Source organism: Macaca mulatta, chromosome 10 (assembly GCF_049350105.2).
Source record: "Macaca mulatta isolate MMU2019108-1 chromosome 10, T2T-MMU8v2.0, whole genome shotgun sequence".
NCBI classification, from domain to species: Eukaryota; Metazoa; Chordata; class Mammalia; order Primates; family Cercopithecidae; genus Macaca; species Macaca mulatta.
The window spans coordinates 23,142,891-23,164,237 of NC_133415.1; the positions used below are offsets into that span (position 1 = coordinate 23,142,891).

Genomic DNA, 21,347 nt, shown 5'->3' on the forward strand with positions numbered 1-21,347 from the left:
TGTTAAATAGAAAAAAATATACTAAAAAAATCTCAAGGTTATATTGGAGAGTACTACACAGTATATTCCTTTAAGAGACTCTTTCTCTCTGTGTGCCTCTTTTTTTGTCTGTTCTATGTTTGACTCCAGTATATGAAGCTCTTTTAGAAAAGCCCTGCAGGTTCTTTGTGACCCACACTTTGAGCATCACTGATTGCTAAGTTCCTATACCATTATTAAGGACAGTTAGATAAAGCAAGTCATATTGCTGAGAATTTCTGTAAGTTTAAGCGTTTTTTGTAGCATGTATTTTTGCTTCTTCAAAGAATCTATTTTCTAGAGATTCTGAAAAGGGAACGCATGCTGATTGAGTATTTTGAAGTTCTAAGCAGTTCAACTGCCGTCATTGGGGGTTGAACTGTGCAGTATATTTGATTTGTTATAGCTTCTTTATTCTACTTGCTCAGCATTTTCCTGGCAGTTAATTACACAGTGGCTTTAGGGTGCATTCCATAAGATGCTGAAGACACAGCTTCACTGAAGTCTGACACACTTTCCTCCTTGGTTACATAGCTAATGGCCACTCTGGGATAATTAGTGAGAAGAAACTCCAATGGCCCAATTACTGTCTTCTCAAGGTTTTCCCTCTTAATTCTTCTTTGCTCAAATCTTGAGAGATTGCCTCCATTGTAGGTTATACTTGTATGCTATTTAAAACTGGGTTTTCTTAGTTACAGTCAGACAAAAGGTAAAAAGATCTGTATTTTAGCACATTGGGAGTGCCATAAGAAGTTGGTTGTATTTTACAGAAACCAAAGAGTAGTGTACTGTTCAGAGCAAGAGATGGCTAATATTTTCAAAGGCACAGTAATTGCTGGCTTTTTGATTTCTGGGTTTAGACTCATACAATGTCCCTGATCTATGTATTGGGAGGACTTGAAGATTTAGGCTCAAAGCTATTAGGGTTTTCAAAGCTTTGCCTGAAATGTAGATTAGTAATTAAATGTGCCATTTTTCTGTCAGGAAGCTTGACTGCTTGACTTGGGGTATTGTAACTTACTAATGTAATGAAAATGCATGTGCATATGCCTTGGTAATAAAACTATGTGAACATGTCTACCACAGTGTTTGGTAGGTAGATGGAATCTAAACCTTGTAAATTCCTGAGTCATCTAAGTCAGCCATATGTCGTCTACCTTTTTAGAATGTCTCTCAAACATAGAATACAGTGATTTCAGATTTCCTTATTTTTTTTCTTTTTTCGAGATGGGGGTCTCGCTGTGTTGCCCAGGCTGGAGAGCAGTGGTATGATCATAGCTCTCTGCAGTCTTGAACTCCTGGGCTTAAGGAATCCTCCTGCTTCAGCCTCCCAAGTAGCTGGGACTGCAAGTGTGCATCATCACACTTGTCTTTTTTTTTTTTTTTTGGTAGAGACGGGGTCTTGCTATGTTTCTCAGGCTGGCTACAACTCCTGGACTGAAGCGATCCTCCCACTTTGGCCTCCCAGAGTGCTGGGATTACAGGTGTGAGCCACTATGCTCGCTAATTTTTAATTTTTGTTGCCTAGGCTGGTCTCAAACCCCTAGGCTCCAGCCATCCTCCCACCTCAGCCTCCCAAAGTGATGGGATTACAAGTGTGAGTCACCGTGCCTGAACAGTGATTTTATTATTTTTCCTAAGGTCCACATCAGCATAAGATACTTCTCATTGGAATTGTGCAAGCAAACCTCTGTTTCTGAACTCTGTCTAAATTGGGAAAAAATAACTGCTAATAGAAACTCCTTTGCAGAATTGCTTTATGGAAAGTTATTAATATTATGGATATGCTATGAATGTGGCATTTTCTATGAATATGTTCTTCATATAGAGATGAAGTACTCAGTGAATACTTGTTGATGAAATGAATGCAATAACATTTTATCATAGGAGTTCTGAATCCTTGTTTTCTCCGTAGTCTTGCAGTTTTGTTTAAATGTTCCCAGTCTCTTTGCAGAGTATGTCACTATGTCATTGAGCCTTTTGTTTCAGTGTTGTGTGCCTTGCTTTCCCAAATGGCTTGTGAAGATTGGTAAGGGCGATCTAAAATCTTGGAGTGATGAAACTGAGCCAAGTCATGTTGGTGGAGCTCACCCTAATGGGTCATGTTTTATTGAAGCAGTAAGATTGATAGACATAAGAAAAGAGTATTTCTAGGAGAACAACAACAAGTTCCATTTTACAGCTTGGTAAATCTTCCTCTGATTTGTCTCTAGCAAAGTAAAAAGTTCTTTATGGATGGAGGTGGGGAGATTGTATTCAGTATGTGGTAACCACATGATATTGAAATAATTTCCATCACATCAAATTGCACATGGAGGAGCAATATCTTCTGAGACTGTTCAGCATTGTGTAGGAAATTGTATGTAGGTGTGATATTTTCTTCTAATATCCTCTTAATTAATACATAGTTTTGGTGAGAGGAAAAAAAGGGTAAAGGAAAAAAACCCCAAATCAATCCATAGTAGGGTACACTGAAGTTAATGGAACCAGAGGTGGGAACGTAAGACTCTCGAATGTACTTCTTGTAACCATGAGATTGACTTCTCCAATGTGTTTTCTAGAGTTCAGTGTAAAGAAAAATCAGACAATTTTTATAGAATAGATAGGGAAAGTTTTAGGAAAATTCCAATTTTAATGTCGAAATGTTGGAGCCTCTTTAAAAGAAAGCCTTTAAACTTTCTTACCCTAGGGCTTTTCTAAAAATTCAGTGTCTTTTGTAGATACTTACTCTAGGGCTTTTCTGAAAGTTCAGTGCCTTTTGTAGATAAACACATTCTGAAACTTTTTATTGAAGGTTGCAAAATGGGAAAAATATATACATTTAGTATTTTTAAAATTTTATGAAATTAGTTTCGCCTTTTTTAGTAAGTTGTATCATTATTTGGATTTTACCCAATTTTGAGAGATTGAAATGCCTTGATAAAGCACTGAAGGAAGATGTACAACCGTAGTAGCATAAGCTTTTTATCCAGTGGTGTGATTCCTTTCCTCTCATTGGAAATAGAAGTTAGTAAATTTAGGTTTGCTGGCAGTCTTTCTGTGTTCCTGCTGTGTATCCGTTATGTACCCATTCAGAGCCTCAGGCTTCTTATTTGTAAAGTTAGGTAAAACTTTGCCTGTCTCAGAGGACTGTTGTATGCATCTCAAGGGATAATACATGTGAAAGCATTTGGGAAACTGTAAAGCAGTACATTATTCTATCTCTAAAAGGAAGTTTCAAATCATATTTACCTTTTGATTACTATTGTCTATTTTAAGTGAATCTGTATTTAAATTTCTTTTTATTAATTTCCAAATATGATCTTACTATAATTCTAGTCACATTGAAAATATGTTTCACTCTGATTTAACAGCATGATTTTTCTCTTAAATCTGTACTACTTTTTTTTTGTCTATTAAAATTTGTAATTGCTTACCTGCATGCTTCCAAGGGATAGTCTCCACTTTGCTATAACTGTTTTTTTCATTTAAAATTTCTTTTATTTATGTCAAGGGAATTCCATTTATCTGATAATATCTTCTTGTCATTTAAGGATTTTGTTAAACTCAGACCCAATACCAACCTTGGCACATACAGCAGACCCTCCTCTCATTTGACATGTTTTCCTTGATCATTTTCCTATGTCATCTCAGAGCCACTTTCTAATCCATCTGGCAGTGCTCATATTGGGCCAATTTTAATTAAACTTGTGAGCTACATGGTAAGAACCTGTCTCAGATATTTTACTAGAATACAGTATTAGATCATTAGTTGTATTCCATAATTCAAAAAATTATGTGATTAAAATATTAAAAGTAGACCAATCAAGTCTGTCAAACCTCATGACAAAATTTTTAAGAGTTGTAAATATTGTACTGATTATTGCTTGTTACTCCATTTATTTCAAGGGAAGATAGTTCTTGAAGTTTCCATGCAAAATTGGAAATTGAATTATACAGACTGTGAATTTATTAGACAATTAGCAGAATATTGTTCCTTTTTTGGTTCTTAGATCATTGCATATTCAGTTTTCCTCCCTCAGGGACTGTCTTACATCCCTGTCCTGTCCTTCTCCCTTCAATTCTTCCCCATACCCACTCACTAATATAAATGCTTGGATAGAAAATTATGGTTTTAAGATACTTGTTTCTGCTGCTTTTTTCTCATTATCTGCATTGCCACTTCATCTCTGACCCACATGTCTCTGGGTTGCCTGTTTCCAGTTAGAATGCTTTTCCCACCATAGGCCAACTCTGCTGCAAGTTTCAACTCAGAACTGACTTCTCAGTTGATAGAACTCTGGGACATCTCAGTCTGTCAAGAACCATCTCCCTAGAACATAACACACTGGGCTCTCCTTATACTCTCCATCACCTTACATTATTTTAGAGGGTTGCAGTTAGCATCCCAAATGTTTCAAATATTCCTTCCTACAGGAACTCCTCAGTTGCAGTCTGATCAACTTCAGATTTATTGTTACTCTCAAGAGAACTATGCTGCATCTGTGCAGGGTGTTTGTTTCTGAAAGGTCATTTCCTGGTGTGAATTCCAACCAAAGGAGATCAAGCCAGAGTAGTCTTCTTTCTGTTATGTACTTAATCATTGTACTTGGAAGAGAAATGAAGACTTATTTCAAATGTGCTGTATGACACACAGAATTAGATGATGTGACGTATTAATGATTGACAGAAATAGGTGAAAATAAGAATAATATTTAAGCTCATCTAAGCTTTGACATGTGTCTAGGTTTCAAAATGGATTAAACAGAATTTTTTTCTGAGTTTGAATTGTTCATTCTTCTCTTCATGTTTATAATACTTTCCACAAAGCTTGAAGATAACATAGTTTCCACCTCTCTTTTGGGTTTAGTGTCATTTGGCTGTCATTATACTTTGCTTCTTCACAGCCCAAAGCAAGTAAAGTCCTCCTTCATTTATTTTGCTCTGTCATCATTAATGATATGGGTCCACAGCCCATGTCATTGGTGGTGGAAAGTTACCACCTTTTTTTTAACTCTTAGCCTTAATTGAAATTTACTGAAAACATCGATTTGTTTCTTTAGCATTCTAAATAATTTTTGACAGAGTGTTTTTAAATGTAAGGCATTTCTCCTGCATTATAAATTTAAAATAAGTTACCTTTTTCTATAGCAAAATTAATTCTCCTTAACCCCTGTGACTGCTTCCAAGCTACCTCTGGTATTGGTGTAAGTACTAGAGTTCATTGCAACATTTAAGCAATAATATCCAGTTTTATTGCTCAGTATTTCATGAAAATAAAATCCAGTTTACATTGTTTTTTGATAGCACATCAGACGACTAGAAACTTTCTAAAAGGAGTGATTAAGCATTTCAGTGCCTGGATTCTTCATAGAAACCCACCTGAATGTGCTCCTAGGCATTAGATACATAAATAACACAGTGAGTGAGATGATTTTTCACAAACATGTTAAATAATGAATAAAAATAAGTTATGGAACTCTAGTAAATATTTCATTGTGAAAAGGAACATAGATTGTATTAGTGTGAGAAAGAAGAGAAAACTGTGAATCCTAAGCGCAGACCTTAGTAATCACAAAGCTGATAGCCAAGGGTTTAGATAAAATATTTTAAATGGAGAAAGTTTGCCTACCACTCTGTTTTACCTTATTGTCTCTGCAGCCCACCTGCCCCATTTCCTCCCTTTTCTGTCATTAAGCATCACCATGCCTAAATACACAAAAAACAAATTACACAAAAACAGAGTCCATGCTAAAACTGTGAAATGAATGTAAGAGCAGTAGACTAACAAACTAACTTTGAGAGCAAAGCTGGCACTAAAGGAGGAATAAAATTTTGTCAAATGGAAGAAGGGTGTGGAAAGCATATATCCAGCACAGAATTGTGAAAACAACTGGCATATCTAGTAGGGAGAGAAGAGCATTGTAGTGGAATCATTATGCATTTGATTGGAAGTCATAAGGAGGCAAGGCTGGAAAGCTAGATAGGGTCATATTGTGAAGCACTGGTATGCCAGGCTAAGGAGTTTTGGTTTTTAGGAGCCAGCAAACATTCAACAGACATTTTCCAGACTTGGCAGAGAACCATGAGCTCTTCTCTCCTCCCGCTTCTGCCCTCTCCTCCCTCCCCATGGTGGAGGATGCATGGTTGCATGGTGGAGGATGAACTGAAAAGGAGCTGTTGTGGAGAAAGGTAGCAGGAAGGTCTGCTAAGCAACCCAAGGCAGTTTGTAATAGTTGTAACCAAGAAGTGACAAAGGCTGTGGCCATCTGGCACAGCCTCCATTCATCTTCTACAGAACAGATCTTCAGATACCTGAAGGCAGTTTTGTGTCCTTTAGCAAGCCATGTATTTGGAGAACCTGTGTAATCCCAGCTTCCTTCACCAACTAGAACAGGGGATAAGCATCAGTGATGTGTCAACCCACTTATAGAACTTGCCTTACTATTCTTTTTTCATTACTTCTAGTGACCATAGTATTTTTATTATGTTGAAATTGTAATACTTTAAAATATTTGATTATTTTGAAATAACGTTGATGTAGGATGTTTATTTTAGGGAACCAGCAGGGTGTAGAACTTCTGGAGAGCAAGATCCTTGAACCTGTATGTTATGATTCTGTTGGCTAGATCTCAGAAGGCAACAAGGAATTTTTGGTTTTGGTTGTTTCTCATATCTCTTGTAAGGAAAACCTGAATAATTCAGGTAGTACATTTGTTTCTGCTTATACACTGCTAGGTATATAGTGGTTGGAACTATTCTTCTTAAGGCACTATTTTCACTGCCTGTGCAACCATAGAGATCATCAATAGTAAAAGCTATTAAACTGACATTATAACTGTTGCTGTGAAACCAGCACTTTCCTGCAGGCATTATTTAATCCTATGCCTTTTTGGAAAGGCTGTAGTTCTCATTTGGTTATCAGGGAACATGGTGCTATCTTATAAGCATGCTTTCTAATGAATTTTTTCAGATCTTCTTTGCAGAACCTCTTTCTGAGTTTCTGAGGAAGGATAAGAATGTTCTTCTGAATCAGAATTCTTTTCTAAGACTACATATTAAGAATGGACTCTTGGAATAAGCTTTCTTTTAGATCTCTAAATGTGATAAACATGGCTATTCTGTGAGTAGGAATGCCTTTTCATAAGAGTTGAACAACTCTGTAGTTGCTTTTCTTGGCACCAGATAGCTAGGATCTCCAAGTGTTTTTGTTATTCACTCTGAAAGCTGGACTTGAGAGAAATTTTTGAAGACAACAAAACATTACAAAGATGCACTGCTTTAGTCTAAAACCTATTAGAAGAATTTGTTCTGGGGTATCAATTTTTTAAAAATAATACTTACTGAACAGGTGTTCATTAGAATATAAAAAATTTACCTGTTTAGCAAGAGAACTTAGTCCATCTATTTCTTACACAAACTTGAAAATAAAGGAATTGAATAAAAATGAAGTCTTATTTATAGCTTACTAAAATTACCATTTTAGAAATAGTTGTTCAGTTTATCTTCATGTTTTGTTTTGTTTTAATTTCATTCAAGGTAAGAATTATTAACGAAAAACATTGTATATTGAACTTTACATCATTAAAGATGGAAATTCTTTTCTTTAGAAAAGGTTGAAAAATAAAGAATTCTACCTTATAAATTCATGTTATTTGCTAGTTCACTAAATTACTATTTTTTTCTATTTCTAGGCATTTTATCTTTTCATCCTCTCAAATGTATTCTAAATTCATCATTTAAATATCTTTCTGATTGTAATCTTGCTGAATACCAGTTTTGTTATCCTCATATTGCTTTAGTCTCTCTTGGACTCCTTTCAACCTACTTGGCTATTCCTCCTTTTTGAATGACCTCATTCTTTCTGAATCCCACACATCTTCTGTTGATTACTAAGGTCTGTGCTTAGGATTCACAGTTTCCTCTTCTCTCTCACACTAATACAATCTATGTTCCTTTTCACAATGAAATATTTACTAGAGTTCCATAACTTATTTTTATTCATTATTCAGCATGTTTGTGATAAAGCCTAAGTAATTTTAAGATGAATATAGATAAACCAGAATATGTTCACAATAGTCACCAAGGCCAACAGAGTGGATGAGAGAGGTGATTTTAAATTACTTCAAATGAGGAATGACAGAGGGAAATGCCTATGTTTAGTAAGAAGAGGAATATAATAACTTCCTCAAGTCATTGAAAGATTATTGTATGGGAGAGGAATTAGCTTTGTTCTACATTGTCTTAAAAGATAGCACAGGCCAGGCATGGTGACTCACATCTGTAATCCCAGCACTTTAGGAGGCTGAGGCGGGCAGATCACTTGAGGTCAGGAGTTGGAGACCAGTCTGACCAACACGGTGAAATGCCATCTCTACAAAAAATAAAAAAATTAGCTGGGTCTGGTGGGGCATGCCTGCAGTCCCAGCTACTCAGGAGGCTGAGGCAGGAGAATCGCTCGAATCCAGGAGGTGGAGGTTGTGGTGAGCTGAGCTCATGCCACTGCACTCCAGCCTGGGTGATAGAGTGAGACTGTGTCTCAAAAAAACAAACAAACAAACAAAAAAACACTTAGCACTTTGGGAGGCCGAGGTGGGCGGATCATGAGGTCAAGAGATCAAGACCATCCTGGCCAACATGGTGAAGCCCCGTCTCTAGTAAAAATACAAAAAATAAACTGGTCATGGTGCGGTGCGCCTGTAGTCCCAGCTACTTGGGAGGCTGGGGCAGGAGAATGGCTTGAACTCGGGAGGCGGAGGTTGTGCTGAGCTGAGATCATGCCACTGCACTCCAGCCTGGTGACAGAGCGAGACTCCATCTCAAAAAAAAAAAAAAAAACAGAAAAAGATAGCACAAAGGTTAATTTTATGGCATATGAATTATATATATACACATCTATGTTTACATATATGTTATATATATGTTATATGTAACATATAAACATATATAGCATATGTATATATAATATATTAACGTGTGTATATTTTTTAAAGTGGTACAAGGAGCAGGTGATGGAAATGACAGGAACATGTTTTGGCTTATTTGTTTTATTTAAGAAGAACTTCCAAAGAGTTAGAATGGTCTCAGGAAATGATGCTTTGCTGATGGAAGTTGTGATTTTCTCTTAATAGACGTGGTCAGCTTTGTATTGTAGGGCTACTGTTGATAGGATTTTGGCATCAAATAAGATATTGAATTAGATGACTGCTAGGTTGAATTTCTTTGTCTCTGAAAGATACACTTCTCAGCTCTTTAATAATAGACATGTCAGTAAACAATAGACATGATTATGAGAATGATCTCTTTTTTAGTTTTAAGTTTAAGAACTGTAGTATTTAAGAATTGTTATTTTTCTTCTCATGATTATCACTTATTTTTTCACAGCAGGAAAAGGGCAATGTAAAACTCCCACATTTTGAAGGTGGATATTGTATAACATTACAAGGAGGAAAAGGAAGCAAGGATAAGAGTCATAAATTGCAGCTGGAAGCTTGGAACTGATTCCTCTGTGCTGCAGTAGCTCAGATGAGATTCAGCCTTAAGTTTAATGAATAACAAAACATGATCTGAAGAAATTCTATGCAAGATATACTGTTGTCTAGTTCTTAAGTGACTTTGAGTAACCGTACCATCTGTCCTGCATGAGAAGTAGCTCACTTTGTTCACCTTCTCTTTCAGATGTGGTAGTTCAAGACTCATTTGAAGAGCTCATTTTAATTGCAGGTTACTTTACAACACATGTTGGTGGCCTGTAGTCCTTGTAAGGCATCTGTAGAAAAGCACTGGCTTATGATTGAGTTTCAAAATGAAAGTGGGGGCTGGACACGGTGGCTCATGCCTGTAATCCCAGCACTTTGGGAGGCCAAGGTGGGTGGATCACCTGAGGTCAGGAGTTCGAGACCAGCCTGACCAATATGGTGAAACCCTGACTCTACTGAAAATACAAAAATTAGCCGGGCACGGTGGCAGGTGCCTGTAATCTCAGCTACTCGGGAGGCTGAGGCAGGAGAATCGCTTGAACCTGGGCAGCAGAGGTTGAAGTGAGCCAAGATCATGCCACTGCACTCCAGCCTGGGTGACAGAGTGAGACTCTGTCTATTAAAAAAAGAAGAAAAAGAAAGTTGGGACTTTTTTCATCAAAGTGTTTTCTAATTGTGTTTATTATGAAGTGAAACATTACTTTGAGAATTATATGGAATCTTCTGGGTGGAACAGACGTTGGAAGACACATGGTTCAATCTCCCTGTTCTTCCTGAGGAACTAAAACAACTCATTGAGGAATGGGATTGGAAAGTTGTGTATTTGCCACATAAATAGTGATGTTTTAGAAACGTGACTCATTGTTTTTTTTCAATCCTGTGCAACTCTTAGGAAGTCGGCTTCCTAGCATCTTATGAATTAAGTCTACTCTATAAAAATGTGTTTACAAAAAAGGAGAAAACAGAAAGCTGAATGCACAGTTATTAGTCCCATAATATAACCCAAATATAAGAGAAATTACTAAAATATAAGAGAGGTTAGGAAGAAGTTATAAACAATTTTTTCCAGAATACTGTTATTGAACAGAACCAAGTGTACCTCTCCTTGTCATTCTAAGAGTTAATTGATACCCTGTGGCCTTAGAAAGGATGTTGACTATGTGACATTCAATTTAATTCCTTGGGTTGTATACTTGGCATAATGCCAGATCCAATAGAATGGCCCTTTGATCATTATGTTCCAATAGAAGTGGTTGGCCATGTTAGAACTAGAAAAATAGAGGAGATAAGAATTTGTCAGCGGGTGATTTTTTCCTTGTATTCATTATATGTGCAAGTCACAAAGCCCATAATACTGCAAAAATATGTAGACTAAATGTTACTGTCACTTGTAACAACAGTAATGTTTTTCTTTCTTGTAAAATAAGATTAGTGCTCTGACAAATTTAATCAGGCAGTGAAGCAATTAAGTGGATTACTAAGCCATACCTACCTTGACTCTCAGCCATATAGAAAATCAAGACAATCTGTGTAATCTAAACACTAAAACCTTTTATAAGGCATTACTCTGTGTGTGTGTGTGTGTGTGTGTGTGTGTGTGTGTATATGTATGTGTAAAAATTCTTCCATATTCCCAAACCTGGGAACCTGGGCATACTGGATAAGCATGTCGGGGAAAGGCCTTTGTTCAGCAGAGCCTTGGAGAGATGTCAGACACAAAAATACCGTAAGCCTTGCAAGTTAGTATTGCTGTGCTTGTGTTTGCTTTTCTTCTCCTGCTTTCTCCAGAATTGTCTTTGTCTCAGGTCTAAGAAAAGACTAGACAGGTTGGAAGGGAACTCTTATTTCTTTTCTCCCTAATTAGGTTAAAATAAGTCAGAATAAATTAATGTCCACTATTGTGTCCCCCCCTTTTTTAATGTGTTTGCTGTGCATAGACAGTTGGAGACTTACCTTCTAAGAAGGAGCAAGAGAATAGAACTTATACAGTTGTCAAAATATAAAATTTATTCCTTTTGTAATTACTGCTTTTCAACACATCTTGATCTTACTTCAGGCAGGCCACATACCTCTTTAAGACAGGTTAGAATTCCTAGGGCTTGTGCCTCCTCAGAGGGCCAAAATTGGTCCAGTAAAATTTTTTGTAAATTTCTTAATATCCTTTCCAAAATTTTAAAGCTTTTCCATGAATTAACAATAAACTGAAAGCAAAATCATTTCCCAGAGGAAGTAAAGCATAGAGAGGAACTCCATATGAGTCCTGATTTCTTATCTAAGAGGAGGGTCTGCTAAAGGGAGAGCACAGACTCACCCAGGTTAACCAGAAGACTAGGATTAGACTTTGGACTTCTGATGTTCTCATTAGGTGTTTTGAGATTTTGAAATTTAGACACTTGTTTCTGAAATAAAGCATTTTCCCCAATTTTTAGGGGTTTACTAGTGCCAGGTTTCAAACTTTTAATGTAACAGATGTTATCAAAATTTATTATTATCTTTCTATGTGTCCCTGGGATTGTTTTGCTGGATCCCGGTAGAAAATGCATCTCTAGGCCCACGAGGCTGTTCTTCCACTACACAGCAGGGCCAGGCTCTTCCCCATCTGTCTCAAACATAGATTTCAGCCTGAAATTCGGGAAAACATTTGCTGTGTTAAGTCATTAACAACTGTTTCAAAACAGTCTGATTTCTAACAGTTGGTGCACGTGGAGATACCTAATTAAAATAATTCTGGTCTCGTTAATAAGATAAGTGTGTGTTCTAGTTACTGTGGGATTATTGCTATCAAATACAAAGAGCATAAGGCTTAGCTGAGTGCATTATGCTTGTATTTTATTCCCTTCACTAATTTCATTGTATTTAAGAGTTAAATCTGTGTTTTTCCCTTATATTTTCATTTCAGTGAATGGAAGAGGTAACTGGAGAGATGTAATAGACAGGAATACTAAGAACAAGATGCAGGGCAGGCGAGCCCCCAAATTGGGGCTTACCCCAGGAGGGTTCTTGGCTTCATCCAGAAAAGAATTCAAGGGGGAACTGGTGGTGTTAGATAGCAACTTTTATTGAAGTGACAGTGTATAGCAGCAGCAGAGGTACTGTTCTTTGTGGAGCAGGGCTAACCTATAGGCAGTGTGCCTAGAGCAGCAGCTCAGGAACAGTTCTGCAGTCATATTTATACCCACTTTTAATTACATGCAAATGAAGTGGTGTATTCAGAAATTTCTAGAAAGGGGGTGGTAACTTCTGGGTATTACCATGGCAGTGGTAAACTGTCATGGTGCTGGTGGGCGTATCTTACGGAGAAGTGCTTTCAGCACCTCTTCCCTGTTTCAGCCAGTCTTCAGTCTGGGCCAGAGTTGAGTCCTGCCCCTTACCTCACAGATACATAGTACCTGTAAATTCCATGGGAAATTTAGCTTCCCAGAGAAATTCACAGAAATTGAAATTCTACTACACAGTAAAATTGTTAGCCTCTCCTCTGAACTACTCATCATCACTATCTTTTCCATGAGTCCCTCAGTTGAAATTGATCTCTTCTTCCTCTGTCCTTCAAGAGTACTTTACTGTATCCTTCTTGTGGTACATCATGCTTTCTACCTTCTGCTGTAGCTATTTGTATACACACATTTATAAATGCTTCTTGAAGGAAGGCTCTGTGACCACTCTTTTGTCTCCAGTGGGCCCATTGCAATCATTTGCACATTGTGGTTTGCTCAGGAATATTTGTTGAGTAAATGACAAGTAGAAAGAAATAACATATTTTAATATTTTTAATGCAATCATAATCATAGTCTTAAGGAACTTAGAAATTATTTTTAGGTATATAGGATGTTTTAATTTTTTAAATCTCAAAAACATTGTCAAAATCATTTAAAAAAACCTTCTGCATTATGAATTGTGTATAAGTAAAAACTGACATATGATCCTTTTAGCAGAATCAACATGATCTTATAGACTGAATACCAAGTAAATTGAGCCTTGTTCAAGAAAACCCTGTATGAAGATAGAATTCTTTATTAATTGCTCAGAGCTGTCAATAAAATCTCTTGTCTCGACAACACACACTATTAAATAGTGAACCAATGGGCAAACAGGAAAAACACCATGCATTTCAGGAGGTGTTAGAAAGTAACAATAATCAAGCCCTGCTGCCATCAGTCATTGGTAATTCCCAGCCCCATATGACTCAAAACAAATTTCTGCTGTTGCTGTCTCCCACCTTTTCTGACCCTTGGTGGTGATCATTATCATCCTCACTTCTCCAAACTTCATCTCCCTTAAAATTCTGCCTTTCCTAGATATATAAAATGAACAGTTGGGACTTTGACACCTAATAGTGAAGCCACTGTTAATGCTTCTAGTAATAAGTTGTCATAGAGGTACACCTGAGAAGATAGTGAGGAAATCAGGGGTGAATGGAAAACAGGTAATAGAAAGAATGACAGAGAGAGGGAGGAAACTGGAGGTTAAGTCCTGGGATGCAGGCCATGAGTGGGAAGCAGGAGAGGAGGGAATCGGATGGGCTGACACGTAGGCAGGTGATTGGAGAGGATAACGAATGTGTGTAGAACAGTGGTCCACATCTACCAACACCACTATTTGCTTTTTGTATGTAGATCTTAAAAAATAACACATATATTCTAGTTAAAATTTTTTAAATTAATATTTAGGATATCTTTTCGTTAGTAGTTATATGTCATTTGCCTCTGGAGTCTGTCATTTGGTAAAAGAGATCAAAAGCCAAACCACAGCCACATGGTGATGGAGGCTTGTTACTTAAGCTTTTTGGGCAGATGTTTCTTTACTTAAAAAAAGTCTGGCTTCCCTAATTGTATTTCCAGCACTGACTGACCTCCTTAGCCCTATGGTGTAAATAGCTGTAGAGATTGTTTTTGTGAGGAAATGAGACCCATGACTGTTTTGAACAATACAAAACTGTTTACCTCTGATGGCAAGAAACTGAGTAAAACCTGTCTAATACTCTCCTGTAGCCTCTCACACCCTTGTTATACGTGAAGCAGACAAAATGGGCATTTGTGAGACAGGATACCATTTACAGTTAAAGAGGCAGCTTTGATGGGCTGCCAGGTATGTTGGAAGTTGAAGGCATCGATTTAATATTTCTCCTGAAACACTTGGTTAAGGGAGCTGAAGGAAGGGCAAAATGAACCTTCATGGAGACACCAGGCTAAGGGTGGTATCTGTACAGAGGACCTAAAACAGAAGGTAACATGAATAAATGTTAGCAAAGCTTTTTTTTTTTTTTTTTTTTTTGAGACGGAGTCTCGCTCTGTTGCCCAGGCTGGAGTGCAGTGGCGCGATCTCGGCTCACTGCAAGCTCCGCCTCCTGGGTTTATGCCATTCTCCTGCCTCAGCCTCCTGAGTAGCTGGGACTACAGGCGCCCGCCACCATGCCCGGCTAATTTTTTGTATTTTTAGTAGAGACGGGGTTTCACCGTGGTCTCGATCTCCTGACCTTGTGATCCGCCCGCCTCGGCCTCCCAAAGTGCTGGGATTACAGGCGTGAGCCACCGCGCCCGGCCTTTTTTTTTTGTTTGTTTTTTGTTTTTTTTTTTGGCAAAGCTTTGACTTTAGATCCTGGTGTCATATTTAACAAGAGTGCAGGGCAATTGTCCATTTTATGAGTGGAACTGTCATTATGGAATCCACCTGCCCATTCTCTAAGTCACATCTTCTTCTGGACGTTAGTATTATTAATATTCTAAGGAGGAAAACAGCTTTATTCATAACGGAATCATATATGATGAAGACAAAATGTTTTGGACCAATCGTTTTTCCATGTGTCAGCCTTGTAGATAGTTGTGTTTAGTCTCTACCGCTGGTTACAATAGACTGTTGGCCAATAGCAAAGACTGGTGATCATGTTCTGTATTCTCTCTATAAGTTTGGCAAGAGTTGGTTGAGGTAAACTTTTGTGTACTTCTCCTGGTTTGCTTAATTAACAGATTAAGCCCAGTAAGGAGATATAAAAGCACATCTTTAGCTTTTGAGATTGGCTACTTCCGTAGGTTAAATTACCTTCTGGGGACTGGGAGATTGTATAGAAGTTAGATAGGCCTCTTGCTAATTTATGACCCAAGAGTAATTAGACTTATTATAAAAAAGATATCTTAAATCTTGCTGGTAAGAGCATGATTGGAAACGAAACTTTTGAAATTCGTTTCTAGTTTCACAGATAGAGTTAAATAGAGGCATAGACAAACTGGAGAAAAGTTGTCAACACTAATGACAGCAATAGTTACCATTTACTGAGTGTGTCCTGTGTGCAAAGACTATGCTGCTTTACATTTTAACAGTACTGTGAGAGAGTTTTAGAATGACTGTTTTACAGCAGAAGAAACTGAGTCTAAGAGTGGGTCAGTAACTTGCTGAGAATCACAGAATTACTACATAGTGATCTGAGGTTTGAAACTGGATCTGTCTGACATAGGTGTGCTGCTCAGTTCTATACTTGGATACTTTAAAATGAGAAATAATTACAGATAGGCCTAAAAAGAAGTAGTGCCTAAAAATTTTAAGGTATAGAAGTCCAGAAAGCCCTTGTTATCAAAGATCACAAACCAATGACACGTGATGATCAATGTGAATTAAGAAGTGAGTTACTTAACTAACTCTCTGGGGATGATTTTAGGCAAAGAAAAGTGTAAATAGGTCTTATTTATTGCATGTGCCACCACAGGACTTTTAGTGAATTGACATTCTATGCTTTATAAAATAACAGTGCTTGTAAGCCCTATGTCTCCTGTTACTACTTTAGGCATTATTTAGTGTGGACACCGGGAGCTTGTTTTTCTGCGCCATCCATCTCCCACTGCTACTGGAAACATGTTCTCCTAGGCCTACTATTCCAAAGTTTTCTCTGACAAGCTCATATAAAATGGTGGTATTGTATTTGCTATTACTATTCTACCATTTCTGGGATTAAAGGGAAGAAGACCTCAGTCTCCAGTGCATCGGCCTTTATTGATAGATGTACTCTTTGGGAGTACATATTTAAGTGTAATTAGCGCTGAAGTCAGACTTTAAATTTGGACTATGGCTAGGGGAAGTTGACAAGTAAACAGATGGGACGGAGAGCTTGGGTTTTATCTCAGAAAAGGGTTAGTTTAAAAATCCCATGTCTGAAACATAGCAGTTGTGAATTAAATGCATAGAACTTTTTCCAACAAGTTAATATTTAGGTCTGGCATCATCAATCAGTAAATTAATTGATTATGTGTATGCTCTCCTGTGAGCCTAATGGTTAATTTTTAATTTTTCTATTAAAATTTTTTTTTTTTTGTAGAGATGGGGTCTCACTTCTGTTGCCTAGGCTGGTCTGGCTTGAAGCAGTCATCTTGCCTCAGTCTCCCAAAGTACTTAAATTGCAGATGTAAGTCACTGTGCCTGACCTGGTTTATTTTATTTTATTTTATTTTTATTTTTTTTGAGACACAGTCTTGCTCTGTTGCCCAGGCTGGAGTGCAGTGGCACGATCTTGGCTCACTGCACCCTCCACCTCCTGGGTTCAGGTGATTCTCCTACCTCAGCCTCTTGAGTAGCTGGGATTACAGGCACGCACCACCAGGTCTGGCTAATTTTTGTATTTTTAGTAGAGATGGTGTTTCACCATGTTGGCCAGGCTGGTCTCAAACTCCTGACTTCAGGTGATCTGCCCACCTTAGTCTCCTAAAGTGCTGGGATTCAGGCGTGAGCCTCCGTGCCCGGCCCTGGTTTAGTGTTTTTTTTTTTTTTTTTTTTTTTTTTGAGATGGAGTCTCGCTCTGTCGCCCAGGCTGGAGTGCAGTGGCCGGATCTCAGGTCACTGCAAGCTCCGCCTCCCGGGTTTAGGCCATTCTCCTGCCTCAGCCTCCAGAGCAGCGGGAACTATAGGCGCTCACCACCTCGCTCGGCTAGTGTTTTTTTTTTTTTTTGTATTTTTTTAGTAGAGACAGGGTTTCACCGTGTTAGCCAGGATGGTCTCGATCTCCTGACCTCGTGGTCCGCCCGTCTGGGCATCCCAAAGTGCTGGGATTACAGGCTTGAGCCACCGCGCCTGGCCTAGTTTTTTAATGAATGACTCTGGTCTTTATTAGGAGACTTTAGCCCACTGAAGATAGTTCAGCTGGAAGAAGTTATTGTTGTTGTTGTTGTTCTTCTTCTTCTTTCCTCCTCCTCCTCCTCCTCCTCCTGCTCCTGCTGCTGCTGCTGCTTCTTCTTCTTCTTCCTCTTCTTCTTCTTCCTCCTCCTCCTCCTCCTCCTCCTTCTTTCTTCTTTCTTCTTCTTCTCCTCCTCCTTTTTCTTCTTCTCCTTCTCTTCCTTCTCCTCCTTCTCCTTCTGCTTCTCCTCCTCCTTCTGCTTCTCCTCCTCCTCCTTCTGCTTCTCTTCCTCCTCCTTCTGCTTCTCTTCCTCCTCCTTCTACTTCTCCTCCTCCTCCTCTGGCTCCTCCTTCTCCTCCTTCCCCTCCTCCTTCCCCCCGCCTTCTCTTCCTTTTCCTGCTTCTCCTTCTTAGACTTCTTTTTAGGCTATAAACAACTCTGTACCATCTTTCTTATCATACTTCCCTGATTTCCATTTTTCTGGCCTTTACTACTCCTATCTTCTTTCTCAACTCAAATATGAATAAGAATTAAAGAAGCTAAAACATCAACTTAAAAAAAAATTTGTGCCCTTTTAGTATTCAATGAATATGTATTTGTATATTTTAAAAAATGTTTGAATCTAAGAGTTGAAGAAATTAGATTGGACTCTTGTTGGATTTCTTATGTATCCTTGTTTAGAATATAAAAAACTGAAATAATAATACTAGAAATGCATTAAAAAGTGGCCTGGAGAATTGGCACTATTGCTATTACCATCTGGGCTATCCTAAATTTTTTAGCTAATATTTACATATTAAGTCACAAAATTCATTTATATCTCAATCAGTTTGAACAATATGGCCTCTAACTCGCAAGTTCTGTTTTGGGAAAGGCTGCTTACAAACTTAAAGGATTTTGTTTTGCTTTAAATTTTGTATGTGTGGGATAAGGAGACATTTCCAAGTGCAGGGTGATGGTATTATTGTTGCTACTGTTGCCACTGCTACTACTACCACTACTATATAGAACTATATGTGTACTGGGTCTTTCCTACCCTTAATACCCCATATTCTTTCTCAATTCAAATATAAACAAGGATTAAATAAACTAAAAGATTAATTTAAAATAAGAATAGAATGTGTGCCTTTTCAATGCTTGATGAATATGTATTTGTATCTTTTAAAAAGGAGGAGTCCTGGCACTCTTTGAGATGCTGAGCAGGACTGGAGCTGTGCACAATGGCAAAGAGAAGAAGACAGGTCATACCTGGCATGGTAGATAGAGCTTTCAGTAAAAATTAGTTGATGATGGTTATAGGTTTGGTATAAATTTGAACATACCAGCTGGAGTCCATCTTGAATAACCAAATTTCATCTAGGAGTTAGACAAGATGAAGAGTTACTGAAATGGAAAGGTGAAGATTGTTGGCTTTGGAAATCAGATTGCATAAGTATGTAGAGTGAAATATTTTGGTGAAAATGCATATATAAAAATATGTGTATATGGGGTGGGGGAAAAACTACTAGGATATACATACAGTGCTGATCTTTTCTGAATGAGAATATGAAATGTTTGTTTTAAGATTTTTTGCTCATCTGTATTCTCTAATTTTCTACAGTATGCATATTTCTATTATTATTATGGAAGGCTGTTTTAAAAATTGCCTGTTGAATATCTGGTGACTTCTCCTCTTGGTTGTAGATGAGGATGGCTTATCAGATTGTTGTGAGGCTAGGTGAGGCGAGACAAGGGATGGAGTGCTTTGAAGGATAATATATGGACCAATAATATAGTGATTTTGATAATACAAAGCAACAATAATTAAAAACTTACTATCTTTGAACTGATAGTATTTAAGATAAATTTATCGACTAGTGTGATTATAGAAATTTACATTTCTAGTTATGTTTTAGGCTGATAATACAAGTTTCTAGGCTGGGCGCAGTGGCTCAGCCTGTAATCCCAGCACTTTGGAAGGCCAAGGTGAAGTACTGCTTGAGCCCGGGAGTTTGAGAACAGTCCAGGCAACATAGTGAAACCTCGTTTCTACTGAAAAAAAATTAGCCAGGTATGGTGGTGCATGCCTGTATTCCCACCTACTTGGGAGGCTGAGGTGGGAGGGAGGATTACTTGAGCCGGGGAGGTCAAGACTGCAATGAGTTATGACTGTGCCACTGCACTCCAGCCTATGTGACACAGCAAGCCTGTCTCAAAAAAAAAAAAAAAAAGTTTCTACTCTCAGCTTATACAAAGATTGTACTGGATAGAGCTCAGAAATGAGCTAGGTAGCTGGAGTAGACAGGCAGGGATTTAAATTTTACAGAGATAATGCAGGGTTCATGGTTTTAAGAGTTGGGCAACAATCCCCAGAAGTTAAGAAATTTCAAACAAAGGCTGACAGGAGACAGTTGGCTGGAAAATGAAAAAGTCTGGTAGAGTTGAAGTACATCATATATTAGGATCATCACCAATGCAATGAATGTTCATTGCCTGATCACTACAGTTAGAAATGTAAAAAAAAAAAAAAAAAAAAAAGCAAAAAAACCTCCCAAACAACTGTTTTGATTTCTGTAGTCCATGTTTAAGTTTAAAAACCACATATATCTGAATCAGTTATTGTAGTCCTGTTATTTTAAATTGAAGTAACAAGAAAGATATAGAAGTGATGAATTGGAAATTAGAAAGAAGATTAATGATAAAAGATTGGCAATGCTTACATGATAGGTCATGTTTACCTTGAGAAAAAAATTATTATGAAGCTTTACCTTATTTGGGGGGTAGGTTCCAAAGTCAGCATATAAAGTGAAAAATGGAATAGTCAAAAATTACCTTGAAAAATCCATTTAGAAATTCCATATTAGAGATCAGTAAATTCAACACAGCAAGTTTTTTCTGCAGCATTATAACAAAGCACCATTTATTTGGTTGAGCCCTAGATATACTTGGCTTGCATTTAGGGGCAATGATGTTTAGAGAGGAATAATGCCTTACATGTTGGAGTCACCCTCAGTTTATCAAAGTGTTCACACTGTGAGAGGCTCACAGAAATGAAGGCTGACTGAAGGAAGAGCAGATTCACATCTTTCATCCCTTCTTTATGCTCATGCTTCTAATTTTTGTTCCCTTGTTTTCTTGCCCCTCCTCTTCTTGGTGTTTATTTTGTCTCTTTCTCTTTCTTCTCTTCTGGCTTCCTCTCCATCTCTCCTGAGCACAGAAGTGGGGCTACTGCATTTAATCCACAGTGGCCCCCTGTACCCTCCTCTTTGTGTCTCCTGAGCACAGGCCCTGGCCCCTTCTCCATCTTTCCTGAGCACAGAAGCAGGGCCACTGTATTTAATCCACAGTGGCCCCCTCTGGCCCTCTCTTTGTCTCTGCTGAGCACAAGCCCTGGCCACCTTTGCATCTCTCCTGACCACAGAAGTGGGGCTACTGTAACCACTTGGGCTCTGTAGTTCTCAGGATGACAGTTTCAGGCACTTAACCAGATCCTCTTTGATTTGGAATGGGGCGGGGACCAATGTTCTGGCCTGACCAGGTTTATACTGCAACTTACAGTACCCACGTTTCTGGAGTCAGTTAGTCTGGGGGCAACATGTGTCACCTTGAAGATTACATCTGAACTAGGCTCTTGGGGGATCCAGCCTGATCTGGTGCCTTTAAAATGTTCAGACCTAATTAATAAATTCTGAGTATATGTGGGATTCTAGGGTTTATTATGTGGCTACTTGAGACTTGGGATACACCCAGAGATCCTGGACTCAAAGCCCTCTAGAGTGTTGAAGGATTCCTTTCCA

The 21,347-nt window shown here is 38.1% G+C and overlaps 1 protein-coding gene and 1 long non-coding RNA gene across 6 annotated transcripts in view; both read left to right on the top strand.

The window, feature by feature from the left end:
• The window catches only part of TTC28 (tetratricopeptide repeat domain 28), a 718,240-nt gene that overhangs the window by 268,262 nt on the left and 428,631 nt on the right, over positions 1 to 21,347 (top strand). The window lies entirely within an intron of this gene.
• On the top strand, positions 6,454 to 18,134 carry LOC144331865 (uncharacterized). Its single transcript, XR_013399431.1, has 2 exons — positions 6,454 to 6,537; positions 17,444 to 18,134. It is a non-coding gene; the product is annotated as an uncharacterized LOC144331865 (long non-coding RNA).